General features: G+C 36.6%; 1 protein-coding gene across 14 annotated transcripts in view; it reads right to left on the reverse strand.

Moving 5' to 3' along the window:
- The window catches only part of SUGCT (succinyl-CoA:glutarate-CoA transferase), a 747747-nt gene that overhangs the window by 392007 nt on the left and 337243 nt on the right, over nt 1–18497 (reverse strand). The gene's annotated exons all lie outside the window — the stretch shown is intronic.

Genomic DNA, 18497 nt, shown 5'->3' on the forward strand with positions numbered 1-18497 from the left:
AAACAAAAGCTATGTTATAGCCTTATCTCATATCACAGACAAAAATTCTTGATTTAATAAAGAGCTAAAAACAAAGCTATAAAAATATCAAAGGAAAAATGAATATGACTATTTTAATAACTTTGGGAGGGTAGGTCCTCTTATGCAAGACACAAAGCCCACATGCCATAAAGGAAAAAGCTGACTTATTTAACTACATCAAAAATTTAACTACATCAAACTGTACTACAATATTCTGTTTGGCAAAAAAATAAAGTTAAAAGGCAAGCAACACTGGGGAAAAGTTTATTGTTTATAAATAGAAAAGCAGTTAAAACCATAATATACAAAAGTAAAAATTTCTTAGAATCTAATCAAAAAGTAGGCAAAGGATTTTAACAGCTAAGACAAGTAGACATAAAAAATTCTCATTCTCATTTTTAATCTAGGAAATGAAAGTGCGAGTGTTTGTGAAATGCAAACGCCATCTCTTTCTGCCAATCAGATTAGTGAAAGGTGCAAAGACTGATGGCATGTAGTACTGGTGATGGTGCGGGAAAACAAGCATTCTCCACTCAGTTTTAACTGGGGTGTAAATTAGCCCAGCCTTTTGGGAAGCAGTTTGGTAGTTTTTATGTAAATTTAAATTGTGCTTATGTGGGGGACTGAAATTGGCCACCCCAAGATATGTCTCCTTGGCATGAGGATTACTTGGGGCTGGTTACTTTTAAGAACTGCAGACAGGAAAGAAACTCTGAAAAGTAGAATTTACTCACCCTTTGTTAAGAGACATTTACATTTGTAAGGGAAATCTTGGTCTGTAAAGGTGTCTCCCTCTCCGTACCAGGAAGGAGGGTTGACCTTATCTCTAGAAACTCTTATCAATGTGGAAGACAAGGACTCAAGTCTGCATAATAACCTGACTCTTGTTTACTGTACTTGTGTGGTAATCTCCCATGATTGACTCCCCCTCCACCCCCAATATCCTCTTTTGCCTTTAGCTGGATATGATATTTAAGGTGGTGGCTTCAGCCATTTTGGCGAGTTGCTCAGGTTGCCTGAGCCTCTCCCACGTATACGTGTTACAAAGCTTTGTTTAATTTTCTCCCGTTATTCTGTCTTATGTGAATTTAATTCATTCTCCTGCCAGAAGAACCCAGAGCAGGTAGAAGAAATGTCTTCTTTCCGTACACTTACCTGCTCAACCAGCAATACTGCTTCAAAGAACTTATTCTAGAAATACATGCTCAAGTAAGCCAAGACAAATATGAAGATCTTCATTGTCTTACTATGTGTATTAAACATTTCAAGTCACATACGCACCAACTAAAGAAATTCATTATTCTCATATACCCCTGTGCATTCCTTAAAAATAATTAGATATTTATTTAAATAATTAAAAATTAATATTTAAATAATTAAGTTACTAATGATTTTAAAACAATTGAAATAATTCTTTAAAAATAATGCTGACCACAGCATTGCCTACCATTGCACAATACTCTTAACCATCGCATAATAAATATTTACAGAGAAATTTTTTGTCCCTACTGTTAGGTACAAAGTGCAAGTTTATTGTGTCCATTGAGTTAACGATATTTGTTCTCTGCTATAAACCAACGCAGCAGGCAGAATAACGACCCCTCAAACATGTCCACATTCTAATCCCCAGAACCTGTGAATGTGCTATTCTACATCGCAAAAGGGCCTTTCCAAGTGTGATCAGGTCAATGAGCTCCAGACAGAGAGATTATCCCGGGTAATCTTGGTGGGCCCAGTGTAATCACAAGGGTCCTTACTAGCGAAAAAGAGAGGCAGGAGAGTCATTTTCAAAGTGACGTAGTATGAGAAAGACTCAACTGACCATTTCTGGCTTTAAAGAGAGAAAGGTGCCATGAGCCAAGGAATATGGGCCATATCTAGAAGCTGGGAAAGGCAAGGAAATGGATTTTCCCCTAGAGCCTCCAACAGGAACTTAATCCTGCAGACATCTTGACTTTAGCCCAGTGAGACCTGTTTCAGATTTCAGACCTCCAGAATTATAAGATAATAAGTTTGTATTGCTTTAAGCCATTATGTGGAAATCTCTTTTAGCAAATAATAGAAAACTAATACAATCAGACACTGTATTAGTTATAAAAATACTAAAATATCCTCTTGCCTTTAAGACACAGTCCTTTCAACAGAGAAAATACAAAGTCCAATTCTTAACATAGATATTAACATAGATAGGTATAAGACTTTCTGATTCTTTTTAATTATGCATAATTTCATTTTATCTACTAATATTCTCACTTTAGAAATGTGTAGATGTTCTAGATACCTACTTGTTAGATAAAATTGATTTTGGAGGTTTAATATTATTCATTGAAAGAAATAAAACTTAGAACTTTGTCTTAGTCTTTGCTATTAAGACATTCCTCATGTCTTTCTTAATTCTATAGATAATGTTATGAAATCATTTATTATTAAAATAGGAATAAAAAGGGACATTCACTTGCTATATTTCATTGTCAGCTTCACTTAACAGTTTGCTGGACATTAGTTATAAGCCATCATTGAGCATTTATGCATAAAATATAGTTTATGTAATAGATACTGAATCCTCAAATTTTTAGGATGTAAGCAACATTTTTGTGTGAATTGGAATTTCATAAATGGGATTTAATAAATAAACTATATGGAAATTTACTGTTGGGGAAGAGAATTGCTGGCATTGCCCACAGGAGCTTATGGCCTCACCTACAACAGTAGTGTGAACCCCTCGACAGCAGAGACAGAAAATAATTTGTAAATATGCAAATTGGAAGATCATTTTTTAGCTTGTAATTTGGGGGTTATTCCTATAGCAACTGCAAGGAGGTCTACCCACTAGCCAAAACTAAGAGGAAAATGGACAACTCAGTCTAGTTACTCCCTTGATGGAAAATTTCAAATATTTATGAGAAGGTTTCCTTTGTGGTACATTTTATATTTCCTACACAAAACTGTCTCCAAACTAAATTGTTTTTCTGAGACTTTCAGTATCAGTCAGAGTCAAGTCAGGAGACAGAAATCACATCATTTCTCTTTTCAGAAATAACCTAATAAGAATTCTGGACTAAAGTTGTTAGCTAAGTAACTAAAAGAATAAAAAGGGAACTCTAAGGTGTTACAATGGTAGCAACTACAGGAAGCAGTTATCACACCCAGGACTAGGGGAAACGTTAGAAAACGTTAGAATTATTAAACTTAGAACCTTAGAGGAAAGAGCTGTGGAGCTAAAACAAATCTCTGAGGAGAATGTGCAGGCCAGTTTGGGCTGATTTCTCTGAGATAGTACATTTTGAAGTTAATTCTATAAATGTTGGAAAAACTTCAAACTTGATCCAGCTGCTGCCACACGAAAGTAGTGCTGCTGCCACAGGGACGAAGTGTTGCCAGAATGATGAGCACAGGAACCACAAAAGAACTGGAGTCCATGGGAAGGAGCAACAAAATGGGAAAGACAAAGTCTTTTCTTGCTCTGCCCATCTTGCTGACTCCCTCTAGTGCCTCCTCTGTGTAAAATCCCACCAGGAAGTCAGGTGGCAAAGCAGAAATGTGGTTTAGCATCGCAGCTCCAACATCACTAAGCAGAACACAGAAGGTGGACATGCAGCTGAGAAACAACTTAGTAACTTGTCCACGCCCATGACGACTCACATCCATGTATACGCTTTCCTAAACAACAACGCGACTCTGTGTTTCCACTTAACAAGATGGAACTGTTCTTAGTACAAAGATATCCTCTCTTCAAACTGAGTGGAGACAACATTTCAACAATCATGATATCCACCCCAAAGTCAGTTACGGTCCCATTTGAATTTTCTTTTACCTAGTACTAAATAAAAAATTAATTTCTAAAAAGCTATCAAGCAAGAAAAAGGAGGAAATAGTTGAAGAAAGCTAATATATACAAATACCTACGTATATTCATACAAACATAACAAACAAGCAAAGAAGAAAATATACATAACTGCTGCAGTCTTTTTTTATGCAACTGGGCATGAGGCTCTCACTGATGTCTCTAACTTCCTTCTTTCACTATTCCAAGGTTCGTCTGCCCTCAGCCAAGACTTCAGCAGGTCAGTATTCTTGTCTGAGGAGGTATCCCAAACCTTCATTCCTGAAGTGTCTGAATTCTGTTTGATGGATGGAGTTTTCCATTAACTTTTACTGTTGAACATGGAAGTGCTAAGGGTCTCCCAAGAGAATGCCTTGGGACACAGTCCTCCCTGCCTCCATTGTGTAGCACCAACCTTATTTTACCTTGGTAATCAGGATCAATCACTCCCGCCAGCAACAACCACCTTTGGTGCCTGTTGCTCAGTGGCATGAGAATCTCAAATAGTCAGGTGGCAGTCTCATCTTCCATCTTCTATTCTCATCTTCTCATCTTCCGATTCAGTGAATCATTACTATCACCTGGTAGAGGCATTCTTTTCTTGGGAAACAAGACTGTCAATCCAGAAGAGCTTAAAGTCGTAGAGAGAGAAGCAAAAATTCTGAGAATGGGTTAGTAGATATTATAGTACAAGCAGTCATTCCTAACTCCTTGATTTCCAGGCCCATGTATTTTGACCAGAGGAGAAACAGTACTATAAATGGGACTCTGATTCAAAGCATATACTGCATCCTGTAAGATAAAACCCCATACTTCCAAGACATCATCTCCATTCCATCTGTCTATTAGAAAAGCTGCTTCTGGGTGATGAGATACATGGTAAGACAAGTTAATTTCATAGGCATGAGCCCACTGATGAACATTTTTGTTGTGAAATGAGTTCTTTAATCAGAATCAATGTCATGCAAAACATCTTCATGATGGATAATGCATTCTGTGAGTCCATGGATGTGGTGCTGGCAAAAGCATTATGGGCAGGGAAGGCAAATCTATATCAGGATTACACATCAATTCTAGGGTGGACAAATGCTTCTCCCTCCATGATGGAAGGGGTCTGATGCAACCCACCTGCCACTAAGTGGCTTACTGATGCCCCTAGATAATGACGCCATATCATTGCCTCAGTATTGGTCTCTACTGTTGGCACTAAACAGTAGCAGCAGCCAAGTCAGTTTTGGGAAAGAGAAATCTATGTTGTTGAGCCCATCCATAGCTTCTACCCCTACGCCACGGCTACTTTGTACATGAACTCATTGAGCAGGTACTGGGATGGCTGAGAAAAGAGGCTCACTGACATCCATAAAAACGTGTGTCCTTTTTTGGGCCTGTCCCATGGCCTAGTGGTTAAGTTCGCGTGCTCCACTTCGGCGGCCCAGGATTTCACCCATTCAGAACCTGGGCGCGGACATGGCACCACTCACCAGGTCATGCTGAGACAGCATCCCACATGCGACAACTAGAAGGACCCACAACTAAAAAATATGCAACTATGTACTGGAGGGATTTGGGGAGAAAAAGCAGGAAAAAAAAAAAGAAGATTGGAAACACTTGTTAGCTCAGGTGCCAATCTTTGAAAAAAAAAAAGTTCCATTTTGTCTGCCTGATTATTGAGAGCAATTAATGAACGTTAACATGGGGCACAAATATCTTCACACTCTACTCACAGGGGAGGGGTAGCTTACAAGTAGGACAACTGACACCTAGAGAGGTGTGGCAATTTTAGGGAAGTTCAGTAACTTGACCCAAGTTACAGAATTGAAACTAGAAGAGCAAGAACTCTACCCCAAATCTGTTTGATTCGAGCCCATGCACCTCGCACTATTCTACACTGTCTATAAAAGAAGGAAGAACAGGAACCAGAAAAGGAAACTGAAACAGATAAAAAATGATTACACTATCAACAAAGCTAAAATAAAGAGTTTTTAAAGGTGAGGCTCTTCATCAAGGTCAATGCCATAAAGAGTTGAGTAGACCAACGTATGAGGTAGAAAATGGACTAATAGGAAGTCATTTTTCACCTTTACAAGAACAGTTTCAATCTAGAAATGGAAACAGTAGCCAAATTTCAATGGGTCCTGCAAGAAGATTGGTAGGGTAGACACAGCAGAAAGACAAAGAGATGACAGATGGTGGCTGGCAACAAAAAGAAGACCAGAAAAGGGTGACTAAGAGAGGGGAGGAAGGGATGAAAGTAATGTTAAGGAAGGTAATGTTAATGTCACGTGTGTGTGAAAGAAGTATGCAAAGACTGGATGAGCAACGCAAATGAATATTAGGTCCAATATATTCTCCATGCTCCCCAATAATAGAGAATTTATAATAATATCTACTTACAGAACTGCATGGAATGTTAAAAGATACGTGACCTCACCCAGCAACAGTGAGTGGTACATAGGAGACACTCAAAAAATGGTAATTAACAGTGACAATAGTAGTAATTATAACAGCTTACATTGACTGAGACCTTATTATGTACCAGATACTGTGCTAAACAATATTTATGTGACCTCATTTAATCATCACAACCCTACAACTGCCAATATCACAGTGACCATTCTACAATAAGGAAGCCAACGTTTAGAGACGTGACTCGTTCAAGATCACATAACCAGTAACAGAGACAGTTCTCTCTCTCTCTGATTCCAAAAGTCATGTGCTTGACTAGTAAAGAAAGAGAAGGGAGAAAGGAAGGGAAGAAGGGAGGGAGGGAGGAAAGAAGTGTGAAAACAAGAGAAGGAAGTAAGTCATCAAAATTAAGTAGTTCAATTAGAAACGACAATGCATCTTGATCTTGAACTCTGCAACAATAACTTCACATGGACCCCATTTAAACGTAGAAAAGTGAAACGAGTTTTGCTTCTAACCTGACCACTCCCAGTTTTACTTTTATCATATTTTCCATAATTTAGTTTTTCAACTGTCTTCCTCAGATGACAATTCCAGGTATTTTATATCCTTTAGCTACTTTTGCAACAAAATTATTTACCACTTTTGAGTTGAAATCTTGTTTTAGACCCAAAATATTAGGAATTACACCTATCAATCTGAAAGATAAACACACAAGAACGTGTCCCTCTTAAACTTTTCCATCCTCTCTCCTGCCGTCTACATCACAGCAGCAAACACCTCCTTCAGCAACTCTGCAGTGGCGTGTGAATATGCTGCCAATTATAAGGGAGAAACGAAACCCTTGGCTCAAATTATTGTACCTGGGAAATTTTTGTCCCCTAACCAGAAGTATTACAGAAGTGAGAGGACAGACGGAGTGGCGAATCTCTCATCTCGAATTTGGTTTGTCCAGGCTAAGAATTTGTTCTCTTCTTCTTCCTACTGAGCAAATAACTTGAAAGAGTCCTAGTTGTTTAAGTGTTTGGTAACATTTTCTTAAAAAATCTAATGACTAATATTTTACCAAAGTCCTTTCATATCCATTATTTCATTTGACCTGATGATAACTTTGGGAGATCAATATTATCACCATTCCACAAATCATGAAGCCGAGATTCACAGTGGTAGACTCACTCAACATTACAGGACCGAAACCCAAATTTTCTCACCCAAATTTCTTCTAAGCCACGAAAGCCCCTAGAAAGTTTTACTTTAATAGCCACCAGAATTTCTTCAATCTGTCTCATCTAGCCTTTCTAATTATGTTCAATGCTGTCTGTTGACAATTACGGGTACTCTAGTATTGTAAGGAAATTGTGTGTCTTTTAGTATTTCAGTTTTACTCTATTATCCCCTAAATATGAATTGGGTGTCAACCCTTATTTGGACTTTTCTTTTTCTTCTAGCTCAATATAAAAATTCCATATAATCTCCTTTTGATTATTCTTTCTGTCTATATTAAGTAAGCCAATTTCTCATTGTTTATTCCCATAGTCTTCCAAACTTTAAAATTAGAAGCTTTAAAAAGCTTCCTCTTTTTAAAGCTAGTCCAAATTGCAAAGCATCATATAGTACACCAGAATCACATGCTATTGGTAACTGTCATCTACTCAGCACCTGGAATTAATGAGTAGTTAAAAGAGCTTTTCAACAAAGCTGTTAATTTGTTGGACACCTTCATGAATTACCCTAATTCTGCATTGGAGTTTCATCAAATTCACCCTGAATCTGTCTTGGTAATATAAGTTTCCCCTACTGGAAGGAAAATCCACATGTATTGATTATTAAGCAAAAATAAGCTATGTTTGTTTGCTATTACAAGCTAATAAAATTTATATACAGCCTGTCTTATCTTTTTGAATTGGCCCCATTACAATACTTTTTATTATAAATTCTACTCCTCTGGCAATTTATTTCAGATTTAATTCAGACATATCGTCAGGATTTTCTCAACCTTTTCCTAGTCTTAGCTCAAAGAATGATTTATAACTACTGTACATATAGCATCTTTTGACATCTCTTATGTAGTGTTGTTTCATTGTATTTTTTGTTCAAATTATTTATTTTGAAATAATTTCAGACATACATATGAGTTAAATAGTTACAGAGTTCCTGTGTACTCTTTCCCTGCTTCTCCTAATGTTAGCATCTTACATAACCATGGTATAATTGTCAAAGCCAAAAAACTAGCATTTATACAATGCTATATCATTAACTATAGGTTTTATTAACTAAACTATAGACTTTCTTCAGATTTCACTGGCTTTTCCACTAATGTCCTTTTACTATACCAGGATCTAATTCAGAATTACTAAATTATTATTATTATTACTGTTGGTGTTACCAGGACTACAGAGTTAAAGTATGTCTGACCATTTGCTCTGCCGTAAAGTTATTATTCGTCCTATTGTAATTAATAAGTATTTGGGGGGAGGATGGTGATATATTGCAAATATTCTGTTTCTCATTAAACATTCACCCACTAAGATAACAAATACATGAATAAAGAGAACAGATTACCAGTTACCAGAGGGGAAAGGGGTTAGGGGTGGGCGAAGGGATAAAGGGGCACATATGTGGGGTGCTGGATAAAAATGAGACCTCTGGGAATAAGCAGGATGAAGCATATTCAGGAATTGATAAACAATAATATACACCTGAAATTACACAATGTTATAAACCATTATAATCGCAATAAAATTACTTGGAAAAAAATCACCCACTAATTTAAGCATTCACTGGTGGATTTTGCCTACAATAATTATTACTGCGCTGTTCTAATGGTGATTTTCTATTTCCTTCTTCCTTCTCCATTTATTAACTGGAATACTTCTGTAAAAAGACTTTGTCACTTCTTGAATCATTTATTATGTCAGTACAAACAAATGGATATTTATTTTATTATTTGAATTGTAATCCAAATAATTTTGGGTTTTTTGTTGTTTGGATAATTAATTGTTCAATTTGTTCTGACTTTGGCCATTGGGAGTTCTTTCAGGTTAGCTCCTATATCCTTTTGATTTGTTCCCATACCTTTTTTTTTTTTTGGTACTTCTTTATTTTCTGGCATCACCAGCTGTCCAAGTTTATCTTGAATTTTTCTGCACAAGCCCTGGAATCAACTATTACTCCACAAAGCTCCGATACTTTTTAATAGGAGAATGATATTTAGAAAGCAAGACCTGAGAGTTAACTATGTTCATGACCACCAAGGAATCACTGCTTCTAGGACAGATATCTATATTTATTTGTCTAAGTATCTGCAAATATTTTTAAAACAACACATGGGTTGATACTGATATCTCTGATTCCAATCCAGCACCACAGGGTTCATTTTATTATTCCTACTTTCTTTATTTATAACTATTTTTTTTTTTGGTGAGGAAGATTTGCTCTGAGCTCATATCTGCCGCCAGTCTTCCTCTTTTCTTGCTTGAGGAAGATTGGCCCTGAGCTAACAGCTGTGCCAATCTTCCTCTATTTCGTATGTGGGATGCCACCACAGCATGGCTTGACAGTGCTATAGGTCCACGCCTGGGATCTGAACCCGTGAAACCCGGTCACCAAAGAGGAGTGCACAGGACTTTAACCACTGCACCACAGGGCCAGCCCCTATTTATAAATTTTTTCACAATATAAGAAACCTGGCTTTCATTATCCACAACCTACTTACTTATTTGTTCAACTCTAGTATATATGTAGTTTCAGAATTGCTACTCATGCCCATTTGAAAAAGAAAATTAACAACCAAAGTATGTTGTTCGTGTGTGGTAATTTTTGTATTTTGTCTTAAAGTATCCTGTCAAAAAACTGTTTTCCAAAGTTACTTCGGTCAGCAACTTTCTTCCCTACCCCTTTCAGTGTAGTTATGTCATTCATTCGTCACAGTCTAGATTGCATCTTGGGTTTTTCTTGGTATCCTAGTTGATTTTTTATTAATTTACTTACTCTTTATAGTATTGACTTGTGTGTATTTTGACAAATGCATTAAGTTCTGTATCTACCACCATGGTACCATACAGAGCAGTTCAATTACCCCCAAAATTCCCTTGTGCTGCCCTTTGTAATCAACCTCTACCCTGACTCTTAACCACTGTCAATCACTAATCTGTTTTCTGACTCTACATTTTTGCCTTTCTCAGAATGTTATATAAGTGGAATTATATAATCTGCAGTCTTGTGTCTGGCTTCTTTCACATAGCAAAATGCACTTAAAATTTACCGGCTGTCGCAGGGGGCGGGGTCGGGGGGGGAGTGGCAACTCCCAGAATAATGACCTGAGGAGCTACATGGATCCACTCCCCAGTGAAACAAGCATAGCTGGGGAAAAATGCTATTTAAAACAACCATTTAAAGTTTCTATAAATTATTCTAAGGGCATAGAGCAAAGGAAGAAATATTTATTTACTAAAATCTACTAAATCTCAATAAGAACAGCAAAAGTCTGTGGCCCTTGAACTACAACCCACTCCTTCCACAAACCCCCATCTCTTAGCCCCTGAGATCAGCAGGATAGAAGCTCTATTCTGGGTAGGTGCTTCCAAAAACACAGGGCTCTCTATCCACCCAGCTCCTAGTCAAGGGCTACAGCATCTCTCCAGAAGGTGCAGGCCAACAGCATTTCTTATCTCTACCTCCACCCCCAAGCTCAGTATTCACAGTCGCTATTTCAGGCAGGAACTGTTAGAAGATGTCTAGGGCCATCTTCTTCCCCCCAACTCTGACTCATAGGACAGAGGTTACATACTGGGAAAGGCAAGCCAAGAAGCCCAGAAGCTACCACTCTCACCCAGTGCCCTGCTCATAAAGCAGGAGTGTCACTCGAAGAGAAGCCACCATTGTCCATGCCCACAGTCTTACAGCAGTGCCTCGGAGATTTTGCCCAGAGAGAGAGGGAGACAATAAGAACAGAAAGCTCAAGAGCTTTCCCTAAAGAACTGACTATATTTTGAAAGGGTATAGGGAAGTTCATGACTAAGAATCCTCTCAAAAACAATGGAGATTTTGCTGGTAGGCAATTAATAGGACGTTAGTAGCTACATGAAAGCAAAAAAAGTAAACTGGAGGCCAGTTTATTTACCAGAGAGAACCAGGGAAAGAGAAAGCTAAGTAGCTCCCTCCTGGAGTCAGAACAAACCACAAAGACTGGCCTGATAAAACCACCCCTACAAAGGGAGGCCAATTTAATTGGATCAGACTGTGGAGCTATTTATGCTCAAGATCATTGCTAAAAACAATACAGAAATAACCTGGCAATTAATGGAACCTAACAGTTGGGTGTGACATTGAGAGTCAGACAATTTAGTAGGGAGATTGAGGAATGTCAAAGAGAGCTCTGTGAAAACCACTGTAATCCCAGTGTGACCCTACACATACCTAAGCCTACCCCCTCTGAATGGAAACAGTAGAGGCTTCAAACTTTTGGGGGAAAGACTTCACTATATCAGTCCAGAACAGTCATTAAACAGATAAACAAGAAAATAATAACAAGCATTGAAGAGGGGTAATGGCAGCCCCAGGATCCAAAGTTGCTACAACACATTATTTAAAATGTCCAGTTTTCAACAAAAATGATGACCTGCAAAAAAAACCAAGAGAATGTGACCCATACACAAGAAAAAGAGTAGGCGACAGAAACCACTTGTAAGAGTATCCAGATATCAGACTTAATGGATAAAGACTTCAAAATAGCCTTATAAATATGTCCAGAAAACTAAAGGAAACCATGCTTAAGGAATTAGAGGAAAGAAGGATGAAAATGTCTTGTCAAATAGAGAATATCAGTAAAGGGAAGGAAATTATTTTAAACGAACCAAATAAAAATTCTGGAGTTGAATAGTACAATAAGTAAAATGAATATTCATTGGAGGGGCTGAAAAGTAAATTTAACCTGGGAAAATAAAGAATCAGTGAATTTGAAGACAGATTAATAGAGATTATGCAATCTGAAAAGCAGAGAGGAAAAAATGAAGAAAAATAAAGAGACTCAGAGAAAAATGTGATACCACTAAGTGCACCAACATAGGCATAACGAGAGTACCAGGGAAGAGGAGAGACAGAAAGGAACACAAAATACACATAAATAATAGCTAAAAATTTCTCAAATTTGGTGAAAACATTAATCTACACATCCAAGAAGCTCAATGAGTTCCAAGTGGGATAACGGTAAAGAAATCCATACCCAAATACATCCTAACTAAAAGGTTGAAAACCAAAGACAAGGAGAAAATCTTGAAATCAGCAAGAGAATAGCAACTTGGAACAAAAAAGGGACCATCAGTAAGATTGGCAGCTGACATCTCATCAGAAACAATGTAGGCTGGATGACATAGTGAAACTATTGAAAGAAAAAACTGTCAATTGAGAATCTTTTATACTGCTAAATTATCTTTAAAAAATGTAGATGAACTAAAGATATTCCCAGATAAACAAAACCTAAGAGAATTTGTTGTCAACAGACCTGCCTTACAAGACATGTTAAAGGAAGTTTGTCAAGTCCACATGAAAAACATAAAGACCACCAGTAAAGGCAAATACGGAAATAAAAAAGACATAATATATGTATATTTCTTCTTTTTTCTTCTCTTAACTAATTTTTAAAAAACAATTATACAAATATGAGGCCAACTCATTATATGAGTTTTCAACACATTATACGAGGCCAGTATTACCCTGAAACCAAAACCAGAGAAAACATTACAAGAAAACTACAGAGTAGTTTCTCTTATAAATATTGTCCAAAATAATCCTCAACAAAATACTAGCAAACCAAACAGAGAAACATATAAAAAGGATTAGACACCCTAAGTGTGATTTATCCCAAGAATGCAAATTTGGTTTAACATCTGAAAATCAATCAATGCAATACACCATTTCAAGAAAAGGAGAAAGAACACACAATCATTTCAATAGATACGGAAAACCAACACCTCTTTATGATAAAAGCATTCAACAAACAACAAATTCAAAGCAACTTCTTCCTCCTGATAAAAGTCATGCACAAAAAGATCACAGCAAAAATCACACTTAATGGTAAAAGACTGAATGCTTTGTCCCTGAGATCAGGAACCAGAGAAGAATGTCTGCTCTTGCTACTTCTATTCAACATTGTACTGGAGGTTCTAGCAAAGAAAATCAGGCAAAAAATTGAAAGCCATTCAAATTGGATAGGAAGATGACATGATCTTGCATACAGAAAATCTTAAGGCATCCACCTCCCTCACCCCTGAAAAAATGCTATAGGTACTAGTAAATTAATTCATCAAGATTGAAGGATACAAGGTTAATACACAAAACCAATTTTATTACTATGCAATAGTAATTAAAAATACAAAAGTGAAACTAAGAAATCAATTCCATTTACAATATCATCAAAAAGAATAAAATACTTAGGTATAAAGTTGACCAAAGAAATGCAAGACTTTTACACTGAAAACCACAAAATAGTTTTGAAATAAATTAAATAAGTCTAAGTAAATGGAAAGACATACTATCTTCATGGATCAGAAGACTTAATATTGCTAAAATGGCAATACTAACAGATTGATGTGCAGATTCAACACAATTCAGATCAAAATTCTAACTGACTTCTCAGCGAAAATTGACAAGCTAGTTCTAAAATTCATATGGAACTGCAAGGGACCTGGAAAAAACCAAAACAATCTTGAAAAACAAAAAGAAAGTTGGAGTATTCACACTTCTTCATTTCAAAACTTATGACAAAGCTACAGTAATCAAGACAGGGTGGTACTGGCAAAAGGACAGACATATAGATCAACGGAACAAAAATAAACCCTCACATTTACTGCAAATTGATTCTCAACAAGGGTGCCAGAAAATTCAGTGGAGGAAAGAACGGTCTTTTAACAACTGGTGCTGTGCCACTGGTTATCCATACACAAAAGAAAAAAGAGTTAGATTCCTACCTACACTGTGTGCAAAAATTAACTCAAAATGGATCACAGACCTAATTGTAAAAGATAAAACTATAAAATTGTTGGAAGAAACATAATCAAAAATACTTATGTCCTTGGACTAGACAATGTTTCCTTGGATACAGCACCAAAAACACACGCAACAAAAGAAAAAAAATAGATAAATGGGACTTCATCAATTTTAAACAGGTTTGTGTTTCAAAGAACATCATCAAGAAAACAAACAAACAAAAAACACACAGAATGGAAGAAAATATTTGCAAGTCTTATACTTGATTATGGACTTGTATCCAGAAGATCTAAAGAACTCTTATAACTCAATAATAATAGACAAATAACCCAAGTAAAAATGGGCAAAAGATTTGAATAAATATTTATCCAAAGTAAACATATAAATGGCTAATAATCACTTTCCAGAACCCCTGTTGCTGGAGCTCCAGGATCTACATTTTGGAAAAGTTCCCCAGGTAACTCTAACGCACATTGTGTTTGAGAACCACTGCCTGATGATACAGAAAGGCTTACAACATCTATTGACACTTTAGTGTACCACTAAGAAACTGGACAGAATCTGAAACCAATTTTGAAAATTTAACCACTTTTCACTTAAGTTAAATGAGACATATCTAGTTTGCAAAATGAGAATCTGTAGAGAAGTATTTCCAAGAGTAACTGCATTCTGGTAACACTTTAATTACATTTTATAAATTAGCAAAAATCTGTTTTGTAAAGAAAAACGAATTTAAATTATCTTTCATTTAAATTCTTGACAAGGGATCAAGTACAACTGTGTGTAGAAGATCTGAACATTTGATTGAGTGTGTGCCTGTCTTCGTGGTCCTCAGGCATCAAAAATAAAATCTCAATTGTGATGTAGAAATATTAATAATAGTTCAGGTTTCATACTACTCAATGTTTCATCTCCTTGGAACAGGAAAGAGAGAATTATTATGATGAGTTAACTTGAAATGTGAGGAAACACAAGCAATGGCCTATGAGAGTCCTCTGATATTTTGATAAGCATTATTTTAAATGATGGAAATCTGAGAGACAGACAATGAAATTTGGAACTTTATTTTGCATGTACTATAGAGGACTCTCCCTTTGCCACTTTACATTTTAAACTTTCTTTAAAAACAATGCAAGGCTCTTTGTCTTTGAGTTTATATAACATGAGGTATTTGAGATGAATTTTTTTGTGTTTTACTTTTTATTTTAAAATAATTTCAGACTTACAGAAGAATTGCAAAGTACAGTTTTCATATACCCCTCACCTAGCTTCTACTATTAACATCTTACTTAACCATAGTAAAATTATCAAAACCAAACATTTAAATTGATACAATATTATTAATTAATGTAAAGAGCTTGTTTGAGTTTTGACAAGTGCCACATTAATGTCCTTCTTTTCTGGACCAGGATACAATCCAGGATCCCATAATTATCATGTCATTTTATCATTCTCTCATCTGGGACAGTTTCTCAGTCTTTATCTTGCGTGATCTTGCCACTTCTGAAGAATACTGGTCAGCTATTTTACAGAAAGTTTCAATTTGAGTTAGCCAGATATTTTCCTAAAATTAGATTAAAGTTTACATTTCGGGCAAGAAAGCAATATTATGCATCATATCAAAGGGTTCATGATGTTGATAGATCTCATTACTCGTGACACTAGCTGATCATGTGGTTGAGCTGGCGTCAGTAAGATTCCCCACTGTGGTGTTATTACTTTTTTCCTTTCTAACTAAGAAGGAGGAGAGACACTTTGAGATTACACAAATATCCTTTTTCATCATAATTTTCACATGCATCAATGGTTCTTTCCTGTAACCATTTTTACTGAGATGTTTACCTAAGGGTAATTTTCTGTTTCCCTCATTCTTTCTATGCTTATTAATTGAGATTCTACAATCTGAAGAGCTCTTTCCGTTCTTCCACATTTATTTATTGATTCAATTATTTACGTATTTTAGTTTGGACTCGGTTATTTATTTTATTCTGTCGATTATAATCCATTTCTATAAGTATATCATATTAATTTTGTTATTCAAATTGACTCACTTTGGCCAGTGTGAACTCTTTGAAGCTGGCTCCTTTGTACTTCTGCCATGTTCCCCTCATTTTGTGAGCCCTTCCTCCCTTATGGGCACCACAGACGTTCCAGGCTTATGTAATATTGCCATGAAAAATTGGATGAATGATTTAGTACTGCTCAGAAACAAGAAAACCAACTCTTTTTAAAAATTTTTTTGCTCCTTAAGTCTCCTTGATCACTGTAAGCTTTGCTACCTTACTCCAGTTTCTGAAAATTTTGTTTTCCCTCACACTTTCAAAGACTGCACTTGCCAGAGAACACTGAATAAGCGCTAGGTAACTATCAAATGCCTGACATAGAAAGTTGATATTCAAGGAAAGCAGTTTAAAGACAAGCTAACCATTCATCCCTATAGGTCAGAAATGTTTTTTCTTTCTTTTTAGGAGGAAACCCTTTATTTTAATAAAAAAGTAAACAAAACTACAATATATAAAGCATTAAAAGCAATAGTGTATTATATAAATATGATAATATAAATGTTCAAAACTATAAATTTTGCTTACCCTACATCAATATATAAGTTGTGGTTTTACATTATAGTTCCAGTTATTTATCAAATTCATTCAATATGTCTGTATATTTTGTTGTGGTTACATATTTCATGAAAATTCTAACTTGCGTGAATAAGTAGTTGCAAAATAGAGGAACTTTTTGAGTACTTCAACTTAACGACCACGTCAGGGTTCCCGTCAAGGAAAATAATCTGGAAACTTTTTAAAAAGTACCAAGAAATTTTTGCTTTAAAGTTGAAACATTCCGTTTCTGAGTACTACGGGGCAATAAATGCCCTACACTGTCTCCACTGATTTGGGCTGTAAAATCTAGACAGAATACATGCAATGGCTATTGGAGAATCTAAAAGTAAACAGCAGCAGATGGATTGGAGAAGGATAGAATTCAAATACCACCATACAAGTGGTAAGTTTACTAATTTTTTGATGCTGTATCCCCAGGTCTGAACTCGTCACATAGGAAACAAACTAAGTACGGGGATGATGCTATGGACTGAATGTTTGTGCTGTCCCCCAGCAATTCATTTGGTGAGACTTAGTCCCCCAGGGTGATGGTATTTGGAGGTGGAGTCTTAAGGAGGTGATTAGGTCATGTGTTTGGAGCCCTAATGAATGAGATTAACATCCATATAAAAGAGACCTCCGAGAGCTCCCTCACCCCTTCAGCCAGGAGAGGACACAGCAGGAAAACATCTATCCATGAACCAGGAAGTGAGTCCTCACCAGACGCCAAATATGTATGCTGGCACCTTGATCTTGGATTTCCCAGCATCCAGAAACGTGACAGATAAATTTCTCTTGTTTATTAGCCATTCAGTCTATGGTATTTTTGTTATGGCAGACGAAACGGACTAAGACAGACACAGACACAGACAGACCTTTTAGTTCTGGCTCAAGGAATGGGACAGGGAATGCATAACACTCAAAGAGAGTGTGGAAATCTCAATGTTTTTCTCTTTCTTTTATCCATTCCCCTACTCGCAGCTCTGAGACAATCTTGTGGTGAAAATGGTAGCAGCAGTTTCGACAAGCAGAGGCAATGGGAGCTAACAAAAGCCAAATTTCTAAGAAAAGGAAATCTTCTAAGTTTAACGGAACTGCAGTTGCAAAAGGCTGGACTCAAATCTGATTGCTCTATTTCTCTCTCTGTCCTGCCGCCACCTGGCCCCAAAGACAGGTGTAGTTGTGGAAGTACACGAGAATAGGGTAGCTAAAGCTATAGCTTTCTGGCCAGAAGACCAAAAAGAGGCACCCAGGAAACCAGAAATTACCAAGGAGATTGTGAGAGAGGAATTTGGGAATATGATTGCAAAAGTTGCTTATGAACTCCTGGGTGTATGCACATACCGAACTCGAAAAACCACACTTTGAGAACTGAACTAGCAGATAAAACACCACCCAGATTCCAAACTGGCTATTAGGTGGTGCATACACAGTACAGAGTTCAGATAGCTCTACAGAAGTTGGAAAATTGAACTGATGTTAGAACCATAGCCCACACACGGTTGATCAGAACTTGTGGCCTAAACCCAATCACTTTGAAATGACCAAGTGACCTTGAAGAGAAATCACCAGAAACAATCTGATGTGAACATCTGAGGGAGAGAAAAGACAATAAAAATGAACAAGGTCACAGCAACCTGTGGGACAATAACAAAAGGTCT

Source organism: Equus asinus, chromosome 1 (genome assembly GCF_041296235.1).
Source record: "Equus asinus isolate D_3611 breed Donkey chromosome 1, EquAss-T2T_v2, whole genome shotgun sequence".
NCBI classification, from domain to species: Eukaryota; Metazoa; Chordata; class Mammalia; order Perissodactyla; family Equidae; genus Equus; species Equus asinus.